A 24276-nucleotide genomic window follows, 5' to 3' on the forward strand; every position below is an offset into this window, starting at 1 on the left:
TCAATGCAAGTTTCTATGTTGTTTCTATGTTCTATTGTTTCATAGCTTACGGCGATTAAAAGCCTGTTTTCGATCGTAAAATATGTAAAACCTCTTTAAACATTTGACGATATTTTCATTGACATTTTCCAAGCTGCGATCTAATTCAGTATTTATTTAAGTAATCGCTGTGCCACGGTAACGGTTCATGAATTATTAACGAACACCCGTTTTAACTTTGTTAAGGCTCAGCCGTTTGTTCCTCCGGAACGAGGAGCGCTCTGTTTACAAGGTAAACGACTTATTCAGTGCGTCTGAATAAAGACGGGAAACATCTTCTTATTTCAACTCGAGGGGACGTGGACGTCGTGATGTAAATGGTCCCTGGTGATTTAAATCTAATTTCAATGTGTCTTTTTCTGGAGGATGGAATACGTTGAATTCATTCAGATTGCAGTCTCGTTTAATTGCATACTCGACTTCGTTCGAAGACTACCGCCACCCATTTACAGTTGGGAAATTTCATTTTTATATCACGACCACGTATTTCCATCTTCTGTCCATATTTCACTCTTTCACAGTACAAATGTTGCCCATAGTTTGGTGATATAAAAATACAATATACAGGGTGCCAATTCATCGTTTATGAGTCCGCCGCGAGTCACGCTGCCAGGCCACGCGAACAGTCGCATCTTCTTGGCACGCGAGCCACCCTCGATGTCTCTACGGCCGTTACGTTTCTTTGCAGCTTCGTGACGACGTGGCAGCAGTTTCCCTCCAACCTGGTGAATCGGTGCTTCAACGCGTATTTATGAGAGTGTGGTGCACTGGAGATTCGGCTACTAGATGGCCATCGGTGGACCTTGGTTGTTGGTCTGTAACAAAGAAGACGACTCGTTAATGGGTTTCAAGAGACCGTGATGCGATCTACGCAGTGACCATACTGAGGATGGAAGGTGATTCTTTGCTTGAAATGGTCGGTAGGAAACTCTGAAAATATTTTGGGCTCCTATTTGAAGATATACTTGGTGTTTATGCTGGTAATATTGAAAGTGGAAAGTAATTCCTGACTTGGAATTGGGAGGATTGGAAGCTTTGCCAATATCTTGAAGTCTAACTTGAAGTTACACCTAATGTGTGCACAAATCATATTGCGGATATGATGTAGACTAGGCTCTCTATGTGATGATATACAGGGAACATTGGAATCTTTGGAAATTTGGATTTTAATAGAATTGGTGTATTAGTGTGATAATTTGTGTGTTGACTGTACGGGAGATCTGAATGTGAATAATCTTATATTGCAATAATTGGTATATTGTATATATAAGAGACTGAGTATGGGGTCAGTCAGTTTTTCTCATTTTTTCATAAATGTGGGCAACTGGATATTTAGGTTTTTATGATGACAGTGAACATTTTCAGAGTTGGGCATTTACTGTGACAAAGTATTAAAGATTCACGAAAGAGACCCTGTAAATGGATGATCATTTCTGGTCTAGAGTACAAAAGAGTGGTTTGTTACCAACATGACTGGCTTCATAATTAATACTGTAATACCAATGAATGTTAATAGAATTGGCCAATTAATTTGGCGGGGTCATAGCAGTAATCTACTTATGGAACGTTATAGTTCATCACCAGTAAATTTGGATTAACAATCATTACTAGGTCAGAATCCTTCCCTCCCAACTCAAACAATGTCAACTATTTGGAGTCGCCTATTACTGGCTCGGCTACCTCATTCCTTAGTCATACCGTGTCGCTATATAACACTCTAAATCCTGGTACAGCTAATGGCTGCACTATACTTTGCTTTAATGTTGCTTATTCCAATCTTCCATTTAGGTGTCTCTGTTCTTAAAAGAGCATACATAGGATTTCAGAGAAATTAGCATTTAGTGGATTTTATAGCATTATTTGCACAATTCTCAATGCAAGTTTCTATGTTGTTTCTATGTTCTATTGTTTCATAGCTTACGGCGATTAAAAGCCTGTTTTCGATCGTAAAATATGTAAAACCTCTTTAAACATTTGACGATATTTTCATTGACATTTTCCAAGCTGCGATCTAATTCAGTATTTATTTAAGTAATCGCTGTGCCACGGTAACGGTTCATGAATTATTAACGAACACCCGTTTTAACTTTGTTAAGGCTCAGCCGTTTGTTCCTCCGGAACGAGGAGCGCTCTGTTTACAAGGTAAACGACTTATTCAGTGCGTCTGAATAAAGACGGGAAACATCTTCTTATTTCAACTCGAGGGGACGTGGACGTCGTGATGTAAATGGTCCCTGGTGATTTAAATCTAATTTCAATGTGTCTTTTTCTGGAGGATGGAATACGTTGAATTCATTCAGATTGCAGTCTCGTTTAATTGCATACTCGACTTCGTTCGAAGACTACCGCCACCCATTTACAGTTGGGAAATTTCATTTTTATATCACGACCACGTATTTCCATCTTCTGTCCATATTTCACTCTTTCACAGTACAAATGTTGCCCATAGTTTGGTGATATAAAAATACAATATACAGGGTGATTGGTAACTGGTGGTACAAGCGGAAAGGGGGTGATTCTACGCGAAAAAAGAAGTCGAAAATATAGAATAAAAAAATTTTTTTTTTAATTTTTCCATCGAGACAACGATCTACAGTGAGATCCGTTATAACGAGACGTGATAAAGTGCACGCGTACCGAGCGAAAATTCAAAGTCGATTTTCTCGAAAATAAAGCCTCGAACGAAAAATTTTTATTCTATATTTTCGACTTCTTTTTTCGCGTAGAATCACCCCCTTTCCGCTTGTACCACCAGTTACCAACCACCCTGTATTTTTTGTGAATAGTAGACAAAATTTTCTTCTTATCCTTTGAAAATATATTTCTATCTCTACGTGTATCCACCTAATCTAAACCTAAGGACGTTTTTCTGTGATTAAATATGTAGTATCGTAAATATAATATTATTCGCAGCACTACAGAAAAGTTGAATCCATTGATCAATCTAACGTTCTGATGTTTCGTCATTTTTTTTGATGGATTACGTACCTAACATAATCCGTCGTATGACTGCGCAGTCACAGAAACGACATAAATCGCGCTGAATTTCGAACTTTCTTATATATTCGTCTCCAGGGCTATAAATAAATAAGTTTACAAGGTATTATGTCAGTTTTCCTTACTTGTTTCCTTACTTTTCTATACTGTCAGAATATGGTCAATTCGTAATTTTTCGCACCAGCATTATATATTTACGATGTTACATTTTTGAAGATCTGAATAATTTTTTTGTAAAACATATGAATAAAGTTATATTTGTGTACTTTCCATTCTTGTTTCTTTGATATGCATTTTATTTCTAGCCGTCTGTAATTTTTCCTTGAAACCTAACCTAACTCGCGGAAAGAGACTCAGACCTAACATAACCAACTACTTTGATTATTTACAGAAATAACATAAATCACGTTTAACTTTGAATGTTTCTCATAGACTGAACAGTACAGTGCACTTAGATCACATTCGCCGTATCTGGTTTTCCTCATTTCCGTATAATACACTGAGAGATACTTGTTGCTGAGCTCTAACCTAACCTAACCTAACTGAGTGATTTCGACATTCTATTTTCAGATGAAAAGTTTTTATCGGCCGTCCTACGGATGTTCTTCGAACCTCAGAGGATTAATAACGCTGTCGTTGGATTAAGATGGTCGAGGTAATTCCCCTTAAAAGATTATTTTCCACGGCGGTGAAAAAGCTGCACGTATTAAATTCCAGCAGATAAGCTCGACTCCTTTTAAGTAATTGAACCCAATCCTGGAGTAAGTGTGAACGCTGATTATTCCTTTTTCCACGACATTCTTCGCCGAGAGCTATGCAAATTGCGATAAGCCATTTTGTGCAATTAACACGTCCCATCTCGAACACGCTTTTCATTCGGAACAAATTATGGACTTCGATGAGGGAACTTCTAAGAGAGTTTCCGACAGCTAGGCTCTCTTTGTTCCTGGTTTTCAATGGTTTCAGACCTGTTTGGAGCTCTGAGTGTGAGAGAATCTACATGAATCCGATTCGTGTAATTATAAGTTCCGACGGATATGGAGATTGTTTTTAAAATATTCATATTTCTTCTCAATTTATACGGAGAGTAAATCAAAGTTATGGTATTTTATATTATTAGTACATTAACATTAGAATTTATACTTATATTTACATTAAAATTTATATTCGCTTCGAAATCATTATTGTACGTTAAAATCACGTTATTAAGAATTATTTTATAAGTATACTCTGTGTGTATAACAGGTGTGCAAACAATAGAATGATACTAATTCTTATGACCTCACAAAAAATTACTATTTTTCCTACTAAATTAAGATGCTAATTAAATTACTTATTCGAGTCTAAATACTACAGCAAGCCAACATTGAAGGACAAATAGGTTAGGAAATACTCGCTAGATCCTAACCTAAATTAACCAAATTAAGTTAGGTTAGATTAGATTAAAATACCATTTCTCTTATCTAGAAACGAAGTATAAAATCACTTTAATTATATTAAGACATAAAATTGTTCTTATTTGTTGATGGAATCCATCCAGTTTAATAAGGTTTGCTAAGGTTATTAACCCTTGATCTCTTGAGAAAGGATTCATCTTCTTAGAAATCTCGTTGTTCGAGGATGATAAATTCTTTCGCGACGAGTATTACGATTTTGCGTCTTCGTCTTTGATACCAATAGATACAGGTCAGGCTTTCAGAGTCTCGTGATTTTTCTATACGGCCTTTATAAAGAAACGCTTTCAGACTCGATAAATCAGCGATACCTTCATCCTGCCTCTCCTTTGTAGTCGCTTTTCTTCCTAGAATCGTTCTTGCTACGATGATAGAGCCAAAGGGTTCATCTTGTTTCCTGTTAATTGCTGACTTTACCGTCTCACGATGGCTTCCTTCCACTATTTCCCTCCATTTCCTAAGATTTTAAAAGGTTTATTCAAATACAACTTCTGGTGTGTACGTTTCCACTGCAATCCCACTCTTATATCCGGTACAATTTTAATAAAAATCTATTTTCTCATAATGCTTCTCCTTTGAAGGCTGTGTGAAAAACGATTCTTTTTAAAGAATCATAAGAGGTCCATAGAATAATAACTGGAGACCCTTTCTTGATAGACAACTTGATTCAACCCAGAGTTTCCATTTGCATCTAGTTAAATTTCAAAGATTGCTTGAGAATTCACTTTCTCGCAATGACCCATGGATGCTACGATAATGTTAATTTTCTCATTAAAATTTGGAGCAATTTACAGAATTATACTCGGAGGCCATTTATTGATACTTTACCTGGTTCAGTTCTCAGGTTTTTTAATACTACATACATAGATGGTTAAACTTCAAAGGCCGCTCGAAAAAATATAATGTAATTGACTAGCTGGTAATGCAACACGCGGCTGAAATCGGACAGGACTTTAACGCGCCTCGAGACTTCAGAAATCGCGTTACTATATCGAATTAAAAAGCAGCCAGCCGACATTTTATTCGATGACCGAATAATTGGAGCACTCGCTCTCAATTATCCCGCGCTTTTATCCTCCCCCCCTCCTCATTCTCAGCTTTAGCGTCCAGAAATCCCCGATTGCTTTTTCCGATAAGCGTTACCAACTATCGTTCGTCACCAATTTAAGGCGGAAATGATAAGTAGTCTAGAGATATTAAATAAAATCCCTAAATAATGTTCTACCTCTTAAATGTTTTCAAAAAAAAATTCTGTATGCGGAAATAAGTTCCTAGAAGTTCCCTAGGATTTCAAAAATGTCATTTCTAGAATGTCAAGAATTTGAAACACCGATAAATTCAGGGTTCTGTGAATTTTATACACTTAAGAAGCAATGGTTCCAGAAATTCCCCTAGAATTTGATTTGCATATGAAATCCTGTTATTAGTACATGCTTAATTGCAATGACTTTCATTCAAAAAATTACAAATCACTTTCAGTAGACGTAAAATAACTTTCATAGAAAAGTGAACAGATTTTTCGTCCAAGAAAATAATTCTATAAAATCGAAGATCGGAAAGAATCTTTTCGATCAGTTAATTAATTACAATTAATTTTTAATCAACTTTAACAACACTCTACTACAATTTTAACATTATGACAACAGTCGCAGAAAGGTAGAAACGTAATAATATAGAAAACTAGAAAATTTTTACGAACCTTTTGATCATGTTTCATTCAACGTAAAATAATATCGTGCCGCGCAGTGAATAAAAATCCTGTTGCACAATAGAAATCCAAAACACAATACACTCGGAATTTAATTTCGCGAATCAGATTGTAGGAATCACGAAACACTCTTTTTTTTTAACGTGTTCTCGTTTATTTAACGCGACGATCCGAAGAGAACGGAGAGAGCAAAAGAACTAATAAAAGAGTCTTAATCGAACCATGCGAATTATGAACTTGGCGAAAAGAGGTCGAAAATATAAGATCAAATTTTTCCCTCATCGGAATTTGTCGACCTAAACAAAGAGAATCTTTCCACGCCTGACATAATTCTAATTTCAATCATCGACAACTGGAACACTGTAGAACAGGAAACGGAAACGATAATCGGAGACAGTAAATATCGATGAATATCGATCGAACTTCCATTATGCGAGTTATGGCGGGATTCTCTTACAAATTACATTAGCGGAGAAAAGTATTCCGTAAAATGAAGAGGATTTGAATATCACATCAATCTTTTATTCATTTTTAATAATGGATCATTTATTTATGTTCAAATGTAGCTTCGAAATGAAATAAATAATATGTAGATAATAGAATTAAATAAATTGTTTGCAGAGAATTTTTTCATGTAGAACATAATTAAAAATTATACACTATCTATTAGCTATATTATCTATATCATCGTATTGTCTCTACAAATTATATTATTTTATTATCTAGATAATTTATATAACGCAATACAGTTTATCGAATTATATTCTATATAAGAAAAGAGATCTGAAAAAATTTATTTATTGGAAACAACATCGTTAATATGAAAAAGATTTCCGTTCTAATCTTTTGTTGCATTAATAAAATGAAAATTTATTATTCTTATAAAATATTCGGATAAAGACATTTCACTGAAATCCTCCACAGCAATTACCATTGCTAATAAAACTCCACAGAATATAATTAATTATACAGAGAAGTTGGAAATGCAAATAATCTAGTTTTATACTTTTATACATTATAAAACTATTTATCAACCGTTGCAATTAATTTCGGCTAAATGGTAATCCAGATCTATTTATTATTCGGAATATTATTAAACTCTGCCTGAGGAAGTTGTTGGCACAAAACAGGGAACAAATTGAGCAACAGCTCGACAGTATGCTATTAAAAAGCCGATACCGGTCCCACTTCCGATCCAAACCGACACGTGTAATGGTTTTAGACTTCCCTCAACTAATTAAACTTCCCGCCCAGTACCCGAATTATCCTTTGTTCGTGTCACGTGACAAAAACTTGCCATCACAAAGGCTACGAGCTTTCGATCCGTTTAGCAACTCTGTTTAACGTACATCGATATACCGATATAGAATCGTGGTTACTTGAAATTTGCTTGTTCATCAGCTAAAGGTGTTTCTGTGGTGATTTTACATGGTGGTTCGAATAGAGAATTGAAGGCTGCGGTGAGTCTAAAATACTTTGTCTAGAAATGATCATTTTCGTGCGTTCTCGACACGTTTGCGTGATCTATGCAAACTTTTATTCATTGAATTTCTTATTTTCTTTGGTTTTTTAAAGCAGATCTAAATGTGAAATGTCTTTATATCTTAGTCATTCATATTAGCCTGTTGCTTTTTTGGCTAATTAATTACAATAATTAATCATGCTAATGATATGGTATGGCTGGTTTAACCTATATACATACATAATTTCATGTTATCTTTCTTCTACAAGGGTTTAGTCTTTTTTAAAATAGATATAAAATTCTTTGGGATCTCTTAACCTTCAATATTGATATTATTATATATGTGAATGTTTAGATATTAATAATATAATTGAACAGATATAAGAAAAATCTCATTTGACTTGAAAATTTAAAGATTAATAATCTCATTCTTTTAATTTAAATATAAAGATTCTTAAAGTATATTTAAGTGTCTTCACTGTTTAAAAGTGTAGAACTTGTTAACATAAAATTTAATATGAAGTTTTCAGGGAAGAAAATTCCTTGAAAGTATTATATGGAGCCTTCTAGAATATTTAAATATCAAAGAAAGATTAATTCTTTGGGAATAAGAGAGAAATATTCTTTGGGGTATGTTGGCTTGGTTTTAAATTAAAATTTACATTTAAATTTTCAAGTTCAACTGTTATAAATTCTTGCTTTAATGAGATCTTTTTATATCATCTCTTATAAAACCAAAAGTGAAGAATCCATCCACAATAGTGGCTATATATTTTTTTTTTTTACATGTCTTATAGAGTAAGAAAAGTTAATGAGCAGGAATAAGAATAGAAATATAGTACAATGAGATTGAAATATCATTTTATAAAAGAACATAGTTTACTGATAATTCAGATGATTTAAGTGAAAACAGGGAATATCTCTGGTCAGTTATTAAAAGTAAATCAATAGAGCACAATCTAAGACTGGTTTTGGAAATGAAACTCTATTATAACTGCATGAGTAGAAGCAAACTTATAGAACATGATTAATAGAACCAGACCAACAGAAGCTGACAAGTTGAAATGTACAAGTATAATTTGATTAACAGAATTTCATTAGAAATTTTGATCAGAGAATTATATTCAGCTAGAGTAGATTAATAAAACATGGGGTTTGACGTGCACCGCTGTTTATTTACATAATGGAAATTAATCATTGTAGTTTAATCAATAACAATTAATCAACTACCACTTGAATTAGATTAACAAAACATATGAAATTGAATTATCGTTAATCCCCACAGTGACATTTGTTTAATAAGCTTATGTACGTAGTTACAATATTTGCAAGAATTTATTTAGTGAATTTTTAACTATATTGTGTAAAATTTACAATAAAAACTATTTCGAATAAAAATAGACGTCAGATAAAGATTAAATGATATAAAAATAGACTGAGTGATATAAAAATAGATTAAATGAAATGATATAAAGCTAATGTTCTAACGTTCCAAGCGTTTATCGTTTCGTGTATCGATAAGAATTGCCAGATAACAAGGGTGACAGTCTTTGAGGTGAAAAGTTGGACGGCCTGTATCGATTCGAAATTTGAAATGCTAATTTTCTCGTGCGGACGCCGATAATTTTATCGAAGTACGAAATAAACGATAGTAAACAGAACACTGAAAATTACATAGTACGAAATATCGTAATATTTTATGCGAACTTGGGCATACTTTTAAAACAACATTATCGATCGCTTTTTTACTAAAAACAAATATTAAGCCTCGATAATTCATGTTATAAGTAATACTTTTATTTGAAATATTTCTCTCTTACGCTTTCTTATCCCTTCTCAAAAAATATGGTAAGATACGCAGGTTTTAATGTTATTAAAAATATGATAAGTTAGGAGAAGACAGAAGGGTAAAACGAGGCTATTGGGGATCAAAGTTAATTTTACACATGCAGTCGGCCCTGTAATGGCGACCTTCGTCGCCTCGTTGCCGCGTGTAATGCCAACCTTTCTGTGCCAAAAGCGACACATAGGATAAGATTCTTTTGCCTTCGTCGGCCACGTGAACTCATCGTTCAAGATTTTATGCCTGCTTGATGATAACCTGTCCTTTGCAACAAATTATATCCTATCAAACATTCTTGAAATTATATAGAACCTTTTTGTGTGCTACGTCCTATGTTGGCAGCAATTCAACTACGTTTTCGGCCATCTTGGTTTCGACGGAAAGAATCATCGTTACACCTGAAATTAAATAGAAATTTTCCATGTTGGATGTATATTTTTATCAACAATTTTTTTAATCGGGGAGAACCAAATTTTAGTTGTAAAAAGTCACTCTTATTTTTACATTTGTATGAGTTGATAGAGAGACAAGGTGACATTACTAGGGTGTTAGTGAAGCATCAAAATGTTTCCTGCAACACGTATAATATATTCATAAAAGGTTTCTAAAAATGTTCCACTACTTCCACGAGCTATCCAAGTTCGGCTGTATTTTTATTTGCTATTTTTATGCCATTGTTAGAGATCGGTATCATCGCGTAAAGGGGGTACCGTTCGACATTATAAATAATGACCGTCGAAATCGATAAACACAGGGATCGACTGGAAGGTTCGTGGTAGTAGACTCTTCGGCAACAATTGACAAACAATCGTTTGTCTTAAAAGAAGAAGAAAAAAACTAGGATCAATATTTCGTTTGAAAGAAAATAGGTTTACTGCCATCATAAATTTCGACGGCGCCCTCGAGATACACCCTCGATCCCATCTCCGATTCTAAGTCGAAATTGTTCCCAGAAAATAGTCGAGAAACCATCGACTATTAGTTCTTCCAAGCAATTGTTGGCTAAGAAAAGCTTCAGCCGTTTGGTCCCTACAGGAAGTTTCAAAATTTCGTTGAACTTATTTATATGAATTTCAGAGAATAGTTGCAAAGAAATATAGAAATATAGAATGTTTTAAACTGTCAGAGTCCTACTAACATCTGGCTATATTAATTAAATATAATATAAGGTCTTCCTATAAGAAGAAATTTCATTTAACTTAATTACTCACTTGAAACTTGACTACTTGACAAGAAAAAATTTGTCAAGTGAAAACAAGTCACTAAGACGTAGGAAAGTTTTTAGTAGAAAACTGGTTACCTCTCTCTAACATCGACTTACTTATTTTGCTTAATTGTTCATCCTACGACTATAATGTATTTATTACTAGGGCAATTTTAAAAATGGCGAAATTTGGGACGACAAAATTTATCAGGTTCGAGAAAGAAGAAAGGTCCATCGATAGACGATCATCTAACGTACCAACATTTGCCTATTTATACGAACAAAGTGGATCTGATCTAACGAAACTCTAGAAATTTGCATGGGAGAAGAATATTTTTTAGGGGGAAAAGAATATTCCGTTAACACTGCTCTATACGTGTGCATTAAACAAGTGAAACTTTCTACAACTCAGTATGAAAGGAATATCCTTGAAAAAAAAGACCGTAGCAAAAATGCAAGGAAGAAAAGCCATAAATGACAAAAACTTGAGATTAGAAAGGCCTGTAGAGGAAATACAGATGCGATGTTTGTCATTCGTCAACGAATTTCATGCTTTATTAAGTTCGTCAAGCATGGCATCAAAGCGTAGTCCAGCCACTGACGCAAGCAGAGCTCAAAATTTCGTGCTCGTCAAGCTATACAGAGTAGCTAAAGCTAGCGCCAAGGAGTTTTCCGGTTGGCAGAACTGGAAGGCCTAGCATTAACTCGCATTCGTTCCTTTACAATGCTAATCCTAATTTGCAAGTGAAACGGTCGCAAATCGGCTATTTCTGTGGTTTTACCCTCGTCTCATACCCTCGTTCCAAGAAATTTCGTTAATTCTTCATAGGAAAAATCCCCCCTCCCCATCAGAGAGATGCTTTAGTATCCTTTTCAAGAATTCTATCCGAGGAAAGTGGGACAGGGATTGAAACTTCGTAAAGAAACCCCTTTTCAGCCTTTTCTGAGACGTGCCAAGGAATTTCAGCTATAGTTGTCGGTCGATTATTTGTCTCTCACCGCGAAAAATGCCGCGTCTTCCGTTATTTCTTATTTTACACGTATTTTTAGAAAATGTTTAGTCGAATTGATTAGCAAGTCTCTGGTAAAATTCGCGATTCACACGTGTCTCAATGGAAACTTCAAATTTATCGATCAATTGTACCGAACTGTGTAGAAAATGTCAGTCCTAACCTCAAAATGATCATCTTTGATCTAGCAACAAGAGAAAGGGGCGTTCCTTTCCTGCAATTCTAAAATCCTTTATGATTCACCTTCTAAATTCTACGATCTGCGATTCAGAAATAAATAGTTGCAAAAGCGAGTACGTTGGCAGCTACCCTGCCTCCGTTAATTGAATAACGTGTCAGTGTCCTAACCTCCAAATCTCCAATAACCTCCAATTTAGAAATAAACAGTTCGTACGATAAAAACGCTGCCAATTGCTTCGTATCTTTTAGTCGCGCGTCATCCTAACCTCAAAGTAGAATTCCAGAGAGCGGCTGTTTACGTCAATTAGGATCGAACGTGGATCGCGGAATAATTTTATTATGGATTCGCGAGTGATTTGCAGGGTTCCGTTCGATCGATTTTACGAGGGAAACCGAGAAACGGTGAGCATCGAATGCCAAAATGGCTAAAATTTGGAACAGATTCAGGGTGAACGATGAAAAGGTCAGTACGACCTCCTCCGTCCGACGTCTAGTAATATCGTTCCGGCTTATTCGCTTGCTTTTAATTTATCGGTATATTTACAGGAGTTGCTTCTGCACGCGTCGTTCCATGCCTGCCATTGTTTGCGCACGTTCCCAGATTTATTAATACTATACATCTCGTCGAATGATCCGGTTGGGAAAGTTAAATAAAAATTGGTTTCTCTGGTCGAAAACTGGAAATTGAGCCGGATATCTACACCATTTGCGCATCCTTTATTGGCTGAAATATTTTTTGCCGTCTCGTATACACAATCAAATCGCGAATTACTGCTTGTACAGTTTCAAACTTCATCGATATCGGCCAATTTTACATATTCATGTTCCAACTTCAATCTTCGAATTTAATGACGAATTAAACGGAATCTAAATGGACAGGCTGAATGTTCGAGCATTTATGGAAAATTTAAACGTACAAAATGTATAGGACACGAAAAGACGTACGAAATATGCGTAAACAGATACAGCCAGTTGCAAAAGTTTACGCGTGTCCATTAAATTTGAGATATCGTTGCGAAGAGTTTATTTCTGGTTAAATTTTTTACTTAGACGCATGTTTTAAATTTGTTCTATTAAATATGAATATAAATATATTAAAGAGAAGCGCAAAATACAATTCACGCTCTCGTCGTATTTCCATGAAATCGTAAAATGTTCTAACATCATATTAATTATCTCATGGACCTAAAATGTTTTTCTGGTATCGACGGAATTAAAAGTTTCGTAATTTCGTGTTAAGACTTCCGCGAGTTAGATCTTGTATAATTCAACAATTTTTCAAATACAAAAATTGTTAAACGTTTAACGCTTAACATGTAAGCGATAATTCCGAGATAAAGTGCATTTTTAGTTTCTCCAGATAAGAAGAGTTAACTTTCGCAACGAACTGTACTTCGTACGATAAAATAAATATCCACTTGGCTTCTATTTATTTAATTACATTCATAAAGCTACCAATCTGCTTGAGCACAATCCTGTTTCGAAAGAATAAATATTTATCGAATACAGTAGATTTATGTTTTTATTAGTCACAGTCGACAAGTGTGGAAATTTATTAGGTTATCGAAAAATCGAGAATATAGGTTACGACAAGAACCCACGTTCGACGTACTCTCACCTAATTCCAACAGTGAATAATAAAAAGCCTTTTAATTAGAAACATGTTGCTTTCAAAGTTTATTGCTTTCCTTTTTCCTGTTACCTGTCGAACCATTTTCTGACTTAATTAAAAGCGTTTCCAAGCTCGTAACTCCAACGTAACAGTGCAACACTGTACCGTATATAAATTGCCCAAATGTGCCTAGTGATTTTCCTAGGGACTTTTTGTCCGATCAACAAACCAATCGAAAAAAGAATGCTCCTACGCAAGGAACGAGTTTAGTGTTGAAAGATCAGAGATCAGAGACGAGAATTGAAAAGCTTTTTCGCGGATTAGAATGGTAATTTCGAAGCCATAAATCACGACACACGCGAAACACTGCGAGGATCAAACGAAACCTTTTCGATGTTGCGTGCTCGGTCGCGATTAAGCAGATAATCCTATCAAATTTCATCTGGATATTAATCTCAGAAACAGGATTCGTTCTTAATTACGTAACCGACCAGGCGCCGTGATTTATCTGGCCAATGAAATTAATGGAATCACGTGTTTACCGATGGAATTGTAGCGAGATGTGGTGGTTGAAATACGACCGTATTATCTCGAGGAAAAAGTGTATATATTCATTGATGGCGAGATATCGTGAAATCGTAAAAATTAATCAGACGCTAGGATTTACGTATTTCCAGAACCTGAAACGCTAATTTGGAAGATACATAGTATGATAAGAGAGTCGAGGTCGTGTTCTGCACACTATGCTATTGATTGCCAATTGTTTCTTCCTTTACAGTATAACAGTAATAGTTTTAACAAATATAGTATAGCACTTTTTCTTCTTCTTCTTCCAATTGCCTACCGAACGATTTGCAATAATTTCCACACTTTCTGAACAGGCATCTCTGATAGATAGCGAACCTGGAATGAGCAAGAGCTAACAAGTCACCCAGGTACTCTGACAAACGACGGTTAATTTCATTTCATTCTTCAGCGAATCCTCACGAGGTTGCAAGTCGAAAAAATAAGTATACCTCGACTACGTAAATTACACCACAACTTGGAATGGCTGTACGTATAAGAAAAGATCTCGGGCCATCAGCGTATCGCTGAGAATCGGTTGAGATCGCCGGCAAAAGTTTCCATTTACACGAAACTGTCGCCAAACTTGGGATTATCCTCGACCAATAAATTTCAGAGTACAAACGCGATAGCCTCAAGCATCCTGCAAATCCCTACACGTGTCTACAATCGTTTTTCGCTACAGTGAAGCTCCGCGGACCTCCGCTATCTGCCTGTGGCAACGAAAAACCTGGAAATTTCGGCAAGGACCAAGGGGAAAGAGGCCGAGACCCATTGTAGATGGAGAAAGCCGATGCTGCGGGCATAAAAACAGGGCAAAGAAAGGGAAAGCGAAACACAGAAAGGCCATTCGACAGGATGTATCGTTGGTAAGATCCAACTGAGGATGGAAATGGGGTCTGACGATTCGATAACCGCTTTTCCTCTCAGCGAAATGCTGTTTATTACGCAACTAACTGCCTGCCAAGACTGTGGCTTTCTTCTGCCCATTCGTGTTTCCATAAATGGAGAGCAAAATGCTCACTGTGGATGCTACTCCTCGTTCAGAAGGGCTCGATGATTGCCTCTTACGAGCTGCTGAAGCCAGGCAATGAGGATTTTCGAGATACCCGTCGCTTATCCTCCAACTTTTCCACAAACAAATTGAAGACGATGAGCCTAACTCTTGTATATCAATGACTGGATCATACGGGACCTAACATTTCAGGATGATGATGATGATTGGAAGATGTATTATTGAGTATCTTTGATATTTTCAGGGGATAAGTCGAGGATAATGATATGAGGATGGTTGTTGCACGATACAGCTGGGTCGAAGAGGACCTAATATTTGACAATTTATTAACAATATTGAATTTGTTGGTTGCCAAATATATCGAATTTTTTGAAGATGAAAAACGAGGATGATTTCGATTCTTGCGAAGTGATGTCCAAGTGAGCGTAGAAACGCAGAAACTGCCATGGAAAAGAAACATAATTGACCATGATCATTCTCAATACAAGGCGCGCACACACGCACGCGTTATTTTCTGTACAAAGATCACTCGATCGTAGAATTTCAACATTGCGTATAATCAGAACAAAGTCTCGTCATAGATCTCGCGTCTTTTTCAAAAACAGCCTGTCCGATAAATATTTGCGTTACTGACATTAACAACGAGTAACATTTATTATTAACCCAGCCTCGTGTTTAGGGTTTCGATCGATGAAAGATTAAAGAGACGTCTGAATTTTACACGACAGCTGTAACTGGCAACGTTAAACACACTGTGCGAGCTTCGGAACGAGTGTGCCCATAAATAGCACCTGTTCTATTAGCGGAGAATCTACAGGCAGACAAACGCGTCCCGAGCATAGAGCTCAATGTGCACTGTCCTTTATGCACCTCGGTCGCTTTACAACAACAATACGCGCACAATTTCTACAATTTGTATAAATGTTGTCAAGGTACAGCAATTAATGGCAAACCGAGATCAGAACCGGTGCTCGCTGTCTTCTTTTGCAGTCCACTCGTGCGTATCACGCGAAACACAAATTGTCTATTTCAAATCTTATTGATGGCACGTTAAAATGAACTGTGCATTTCATTTCTTCGTTTCATTCGTTTCAACATTTCATTTTATTCATATTAGTATCTAAGATTAGTTAGCACTACTATATTAGGTTGCCACCTAATGACAAAACCCGCAATCACTTAGTTGCCAACACAATACATGAACTGTGCATTTCGTTTCTTCATTTCATTCATTTCAACATTTCATTTCATTCATATTAGTACCTAAATTAATTAGCGCTTCATTGCCACCTAATGACAAAATCCTCAATCACTTTGTTACCAACCCAATAGATGAACTGTGCATTTCATTTCTTCATTTCATTCATTTCAACATTTCATTTCATTCATATTAGTACCTAAATTAATTAGCACTGCTATTGGGTTGGCAACTAAGTAATTGCGGGTTTTGGCATTGCCACCTAATGACAAAGCCCGCAATCACTTAGTTGCCAACCATTTTACAAGTAAATTTTATCGAGTCGCTAGGATGGAAGAGATCCCGAGTCGTTGCATTTGTAACGTTGAAACAACAATGTTTGTGTCAACAGGAAGCAAATGACTACACACTTTTGAACAGTAGTGTACAGAGGGAATAGACAAATAACCGGGGTAGACACCGATCGAATCGTCAAGAACAAAGACCACTGTGGCTGAGTCTTGTCTAGAGCTGCAAAAGCGGAAAAAGTTTCAACTTCCAGTGGAATTAGATTTCACAACTTGAAAGCAGTCTGAGATTGTGTCGGCCGATGGGAATCGCGGCAACTCGACTTTGATCGAGCGTATAACGCCCAAGAAGAAAAAGGAAACACAGTGAATATTGCAGGGTTACAGCAAGACCTGGCGACTCGGTTCTTCTCGGGTTTCCAAGTTGTAGAAACTTGGTCAATCGACACAGGTCGAAGTGGTTAAATACCTGTTTTACGATCTCAGGCGACGTGCAAAATGAGTTTCGAAAATTGAAACGACACATTTTCAAAGATTATGTCAGCTAGAAAAATATTAAAAATCTCATGGAAATCGATCGACGTAGAGACAAGCAACATGGAAAAAATGGACAAAAACGTGGACTTGTTACGGTTGTGGGTCGAAAGTCGTAGAAAATCGTGGTTTTTATCGTTTTCAACAGTTTGTAGCTCGTAGCAACGTTAACCGATTTCGATGAAGTTTTCACTGCAAACCCGGATGGGAAAATTGGAAAAAGCGACCTTTACTCTTTTCTTCGCGACTGACAAGTATTGCATTTGTTTCGAAATTTTGTTTGCGCCTCATCTAGTCAACGATCCTTGCAGCCTCTCGAAAAATATCGTCATTGTTTGATGCAATTTTTTGAAAACGTTATTTCAAAAGGCTTTTCAATGCTTTCGTCAACCACTCTGTATATCATCAAAGGTAGAATACACGTTGTAGATTTTTAGTAGGCGAAACAAATCTCTGTTTAATCTTTTCGATGGAAATATTGGGTTATTGGCAACTAAGTGATTGCGGGTTTTGTCAGTACCATCTAAAGGCAAAATCCGCAATCACTTAGTTGCCAACCCAACATAACCTTTATTTTTCAACATGTTTCGCTTCGCCAAATTAATTTGCCAGATAAACGGCTGGTTTGTAGCAACGATTTTTAATAATTGTTTTCCAGCAATGCGAGAATGGAATAAGCATACTGAGAAATTGTCGAGCCTAAATACCATTAATAGTTTGGATTAATTGAGAGATGATTGAGGTGATCGCTACGCTCGGCTGGCTGCATTCTTCGCGAGTTTGCATTCCAGTTTCTCATAACTTCTCCGTCAATTTCGAGGGACAGCTAACGTTCGAGGTAAACTACTTTTGACCCACGATGTGGCTTTTTTCTTTTTTGAGGTCTCAGGGTACTTAGACCGTACGATGGTGAAACTTAATTTCTTCAAGAACAACGTTTTTCCATACCATAGAAATTTCCAAATTTCCTGCAACACAGGGCTTCGAACGAAAAACCTTACATTCTGCATTTTCAATTTCTTCTTCAACCTACGGTAACTTTCTGTCGATCGTTCAACGGTGTTCGAGTGGAACCAAGGATTAGCCAAATTCACGCGCACTTGACAAGTTTCCCAAGTCGACGAGACAAGTTTTCCCAGAAACGAGGTTCTAACCGAACAAATGTCATTTTTTCATTTTGTCATTTCCACCCAATGGCAAAACCCGCAATCACTTAGTTGCCAACCCAATACCATTCTTTTTCACTTGTGTCTTATTTATCTATCAAAAAAACACGTTTCAAAATTAAGACTATCATCCACCTATTATATTTATTATTCTACCTTCTGACGTGTTCGTCATCGCTAAGCAGGAGTCTAAATTAACCAAAGGGAAAATGTGCTACAGTATATTTGCGGTACTGAAAACACTTGTCGGTCTTCCTGACCGCTCCACTTCGAAATATTAATTTATCCCGGCTGCCAACAACTCCGGAGAAGCCTTCTACGTACCGATTGTCACGTAGATCAGCTTTGACCGCGATCTAACCCGCTGGCGGAATTCATCGATTCAGCGGAATAGGCGGTTTTTTTAGTGGCTACGCCGCTATTTAATTGGATACGGTCCAAACAGGTGGAATTAAAATGGCTGGCCAAAGGGATCTCTCTATTTTCCAGATAATAGGAAAAGCAAAGGACGGAGAGTCGCGTTTTCATTGATTCATCTCTAGCCCCGGAGTACTAATACTTTTTTTTTTTTTTGGTTGAAACGCCCTGTCCACCATTTCGAAATATCGCAAAAAATTGAAGCTGTATATTATCTTTGTTTTCCTTCGGTCGATTTAAAAAATATTTCATTGTTATTTATGTAACAGTGTGTACAGGGTGTCTTGGTAAGCGTGATATACTCGACACAGAGGTGATTCTGCGTGAAAAAAGCCTGTAGAAAACGTGGAATAAAATCTGTTCGTACGACGTTACGTTTCTGAGACGATGGAGTTTCAAAAATTTGACAAATGTACCTCGAATTTGCTAATTTCGAATTAATCGACAGCGGATAAAAACCAACGGAGAATCGTTCTATCTGTAAAAACAAGTAAAAAGTGTGGAATACAATTTTTTCAGAAGATACTTCGTTTCGGAGAAAATGAAATTTACAAATTGTTCGGTAAACACCTCCAAATCTATCTTTTTCTCTTTTTAAAGATAGAAAAGCTGTATTCTAGGTTTTTCACTTATTTTCACGCGTAAAATAATCCCCTGCATCGACAGATAACATACTCATTCGTAGCCGGTCGATATTTCGAACGTACCCGAGAAATTTCCAAGTTCAACCTCATCAAACACCGTCAAACCTCGTGCGAACGAACTTTATCATACGCCCCGCACATTTTCTTTCACGTACGATCATTCCCCTGACGATAGAACCACGATTACTATACCGCCGATAACATCGATCGTGTCTAGTCTCAAGAAGTTTGAACTGGTTTGACAACGTTTCTGACAAAATTGTACCATCGATATTGGTTTGGCAACCAAGTGATTGCGGATTTTGTCAATACCACCTAATGACAATATCCGCAATCACTTGGTTGCCAACCCAATATTATTCACCGATCCCTTACAAACCCATGTTCATCGAAGAATCGAGGTTTTTTCACGTCGCAGAGAACCGGCTAGAATTTGATAAAAAAGAAGCAGTGGAACGAGGTTCGGTATCTGCTGCGGATAATGGCAAGTAGTTTTTTCACTCGAGGTTAATCTAAAGAGACGAGGCTGCGCCCGTGTTTGATCTAGTTGTATGGCTCGTTTGAAGAAACCTTGGCGTTTACGATCAAGGCAACCAATATGAGATTATCCCCATGCCATGTTCGTAGGAAACTGGTGTTTGCGTATGTTTGTGTACCGTGTGCTTTTTACACGCAGATCTTCCAACAAGATTTTCCCTTTCCTACGATATATTTTGAATTTCAAGAGAAATCTGTTTATCGACATGCAAAACAGATATTTTTCATCGGAGCAGTTTGAAGCAATCGTTCGAAGCAAACGTTATGTTTGTGTGCTATTAACTGGCTAAAAGTGGTTGCTTTGATCGTGAGAGAAATGATATGGAAGCTGAAGATGTTTTCGGCTATTAGCAGAGAAGTTTCGATGGGGCTGGCGTTGTTCGAACGAGTTGAGAGAAGTTTGAGAAGCAAGTTGCGTATTGTATGGAAGAAAATGCAGATGTCGTTGGCAGGTCGTGGATATTTATGTATATCGAACGTGTGGGAAATATACATTTATGCAAGCAATGTATGGAAACACGCGCGATAAATATTATCAGGGATATTTGATATGCAGCGAGTCGTGAAACATTGAAATAAAAGGAGTTTCTTTCGTGCGAAATTAATCTTGAAAATAAATTTACTATGTGGGTCGCAGCTGTTTCTTCCTGGCAAATGATTAGTTCATCCGATGGATTAAAGCTAACAATTATAACATTGTCAATTGTTGAGAAACACGCGAGAAAAAATTATTCCGCTGATACGACTATCATACGTTCGATATAAAATTACCAAAGTGCTCGAACGTTTACGAAAAAACGAAGCATAAATTTGTGAGAAATAAATCTCGTGTCACAAGTCTGATGGTCGATGATTGCGATGATAAAAGACACGTATGTGTATGAAAATTAAATACTTCTGGGAAATGGCGATCAGAAAGCAACACACAGAGCATGTTGATTTTCGTAAAGCGGAAAGAGGATTTTCATGTTGCGTGAAATTGAACGACAACGATACTTGCAGCGATAGAAGAGACGAGAAGATTTCTCAATCCTCAAGTAAATTTCCCTAAATTTACGTTTGGCTGGACGCGGATCTGATCGGCAGAGACCCGTAGAAGAATAATTGATAGCGACCAGGTAATCGTTGGAGGATGTCCAATTGCCTGATTGTATTTGTCAATGTCAGGCGGCTAGCTGGCCAGAAATTGTAACAGCCCACGATAGCCAGAACAACAAGCAGAGGAAGCTGGCCTGCGTTTAGCAAACGCGCAAACAAATATCGAATTCGTCGAAAGTCAAATGAATCGCGAGATGCTTTCGTTTGACCAAAATCGAATTTTCTCTGTGGCTGAATGGTCGAATGAAAACTTTTCTTCTAAGCACTCTGTTTGCCACGGTCCACTGACGGAGAAAATATTCCGCTCAATCGCAAAGTTTCGTAGAATATTTTATTAATACAGCGAATCGAATCCAAACGAATCGAATAAAAATGAAACCAGGAGCAAGTGAAAAATAAATGGAATAAAAAGGAAAATATATTCAATGTGATGGGTGAGCATTATTTTTGGTGCGAACAGAATTGTTCTACGATATTTATCGTAGTAATCTAATGTAATCGTTACGATTGCTTTAAGAGTTCTAACCACCGGATGATCTCTTAAGACACTGTTAATCTCTGAAGATCCTCGGATAAGAAACTGACGTTGGCTAAGAACTGGTTTCAGCTGTACCATATTCGTCTGCGGTGTTGTCAGTGACCATCTTCTGGTTTATTTGCAAAATGGGATAAATAAGAAACCGACGACTGGGTCAAAAATGACCATTTTCTCAGTTTAATAATGCAAAGGTAAAAGAGAAACTTCCAGTCGATTATAAAGAGATAAAATCGTGGAAATAAATATGATATTCAAGCTACTTGTAGCACACTTTTACATTGCAAGGTGATAAATTACCTAGGTCGCTCATTAGCGTGTTAGAACACGCCCAATGGGACGAATATTTTAAGTACAACTAATTTTAACTTCGTCTAAACATTCTACTAAATCACGATTAAAAAGTTCTTACCCGTCGCCAAATGAAGAAACGTTGCCAATCTTGCTCCAACTCTTTCCACTAAGTTCGAGAACACCAGCGAAACTAAATGAAAATTAAAGAAAAAAAGATAACAAAATTAGTCCAGCAGCACGCAGAAGGATAAACCCAGTCCGATTATCGAGGAACAGTCGAGATGAAATTAGTTTTTCTGTTATTACACGCACTCACACGAGGTAAACGAACGAGCACGCGCGTTTACGTAGCGGAAATGTCAACATAGCGCACGTCCTCGCGCCACGAAGGCCCGCGCACCACTGACTCACTGCTCTCGTGTCGACGCCACGCGTAACATAGCACGCGGCCAACGAGTGGGGGTAAACGCACACTGGTGGGGATACGGATATTTCCACTAGTGTGTATTCTCGAACGCGAGTGGTGGAACTGTTTGAGCGCGTATTCTTTACGAATATCCGTTTCAGTATGAGAAAAAGAAACTAGACGACTGATTGTAGCGCGCGCGAGTGGATAATAGTGACGCGCATGCGCGACAAGCAAGTGGCGGATTCGTAAATGTCGCGAGGATTTAGGCATCCTGTTTCTTCAAGTATTCGCATGATATTTCGCTTCTTTAAAGACTTGCGGGTATTTTAAGATCGTGTTAACGCTTAAATGTTTCCGTATTTGAAGCGATTTGAGTTAGTTTCAGAAGGTTTTAACGTGTGGAGAATATTGAATTAATAGGCCTCATGTAGAGTGGCAAGTTTAACGTTATTACTATTTGTAACGAAGTATATATTGGAGGACAAATTCTTCGTTTCATGAAATTCTTCGCTAGAAGTTCTGCTACAACTTTCTAGATCTCGCAATCTTGCATACTTATGTACCTCTGAATTTGGATTGGTTTTAGCGAGTTTGAAAGCCCAGATAATTTTGCATGATGGTTTCTGCGTAAAATCGAAAGCTCGGGGAATTGTTAGCTATGGTGAAGTACATTAAAGAACAAATTTGTTCCAGTATATACAGGGTGGTTGGTAACTGGTGGTACAAGTGGAAAGGGGGTGATTCTACGCGAAAAAAGAAGTCGAAAACATAGAATAAAAATTTAACAATTTAAAAAAATAACGTCAATCGAGACAACGATCTACAGTGAGATCCGTTATAACGTACCGCACGCGTACCGAGCCAAAATTCAAAGTCGATTTTCTCGAAAACAAAGCCTCGAACGAAAAATTTTTATTCTATATTTTCGACTTCTTTTTTCGCGTAGAATCACTCCCTTTCCGCTTGTACCACCAGTTACCAACAACCCTGTATATATAATAACAGTCTCCCTCTACTTCTCTATTTTCTCTACTTCTCTAGATCTTTTACCAGAAACTACCTGATCCTATGCGCATAAATTTTCATATTTTCCAGTTTACGTATCTGATTGTCGCATTTCTGGATTCACGCGAAAGCATGAAATTCACCAACGACAGCAGCGTGTAATCCATAGCAAACTTCCAACTTTTCACTGGCGTTCTATTGGAGGACAAGGTGAATTCTCTGCACTTGAGCGATGAATAGATAGAAAGAAATGAACGGTAAGGGGCTACCCTGGTATCTCGGACGACGGTCCAGCGAAACTTGGCTCGGAACCCCTCGACAGGTCGAGTGGGGTCTATACGAGAGCCAGCCCTGTCCTAGCGTGTATTCGAGTAGAGAAGAAAACTGCACGCCAGCGACGAGCAACCCTCTTCTCCCTTCCTTCAAAGGGCTGTTCTCTAGCCTTTGTTCATTCCCAGGGCGACGTTGTCGTTCAGAATACAGGATGACCTGAAAGTGTTTGACCAGATCGTGCTGGTATACTTACAACTATAGTTTAGCTTTGCTACAACTCACCTGTGACTTTAGTTTGGACGTGTTTGCGATAGTTTGAAGTGTTCTAGATTAGAAATTAATCTGATCCATGTTTACTCTGTTTCAATTGGTTTACGTTTAATACGCTATTTTTCATAAACAATCGTTATATTTATTATAAATTAGAAATTGTCGCAGATAACGTGATTATTAAATTGATATCAAATGTATTTTTACATATTTTTACGAGGATTTGGATCATTTGATTTATTACTTGATATTTGTTATTTGATTTTTTATTAGAGGGATAAACACTATTTTTTATTATAACATTTGTCGCAGTTACAGGTATTTTTAATTAGTTTAAATATATCTTATAGAAATAAAAAAGTATGTAATGAAAATTCAGTCCAAACTTTATCACACTAATTGAATCTCTGGAAAGCAGCCCTTAAAATAGACATAATATACCAACACTGTTGCAAACTCCTGTATCTCGTAAAATCTCAATTAATTGAAAATACACAACAGTACGAGGATAACGATCCAAA

General features: G+C 36.9%; 1 long non-coding RNA gene across 1 annotated transcript; it reads right to left on the bottom strand.

Annotated features, from left to right (window-relative positions):
• Positions 1 to 734: 734 nt before the first annotated feature.
• Positions 735 to 22279, bottom strand: LOC117151630. The gene is made up of 2 exons (XR_004461696.1): positions 21917 to 22279; positions 735 to 854 (listed from the first exon to the last, which is right to left on the bottom strand). It is a non-coding gene; the product is annotated as an uncharacterized LOC117151630 (long non-coding RNA).
• Between the last annotated feature and the right edge of the window lie 1997 nt (positions 22280 to 24276).

This window comes from Bombus impatiens, unplaced genomic scaffold (genome assembly GCF_000188095.3).
Source record: "Bombus impatiens unplaced genomic scaffold, BIMP_2.2 scf_0320, whole genome shotgun sequence".
Lineage (NCBI taxonomy): Eukaryota > Metazoa > Arthropoda > Insecta > Hymenoptera > Apidae > Bombus > Bombus impatiens.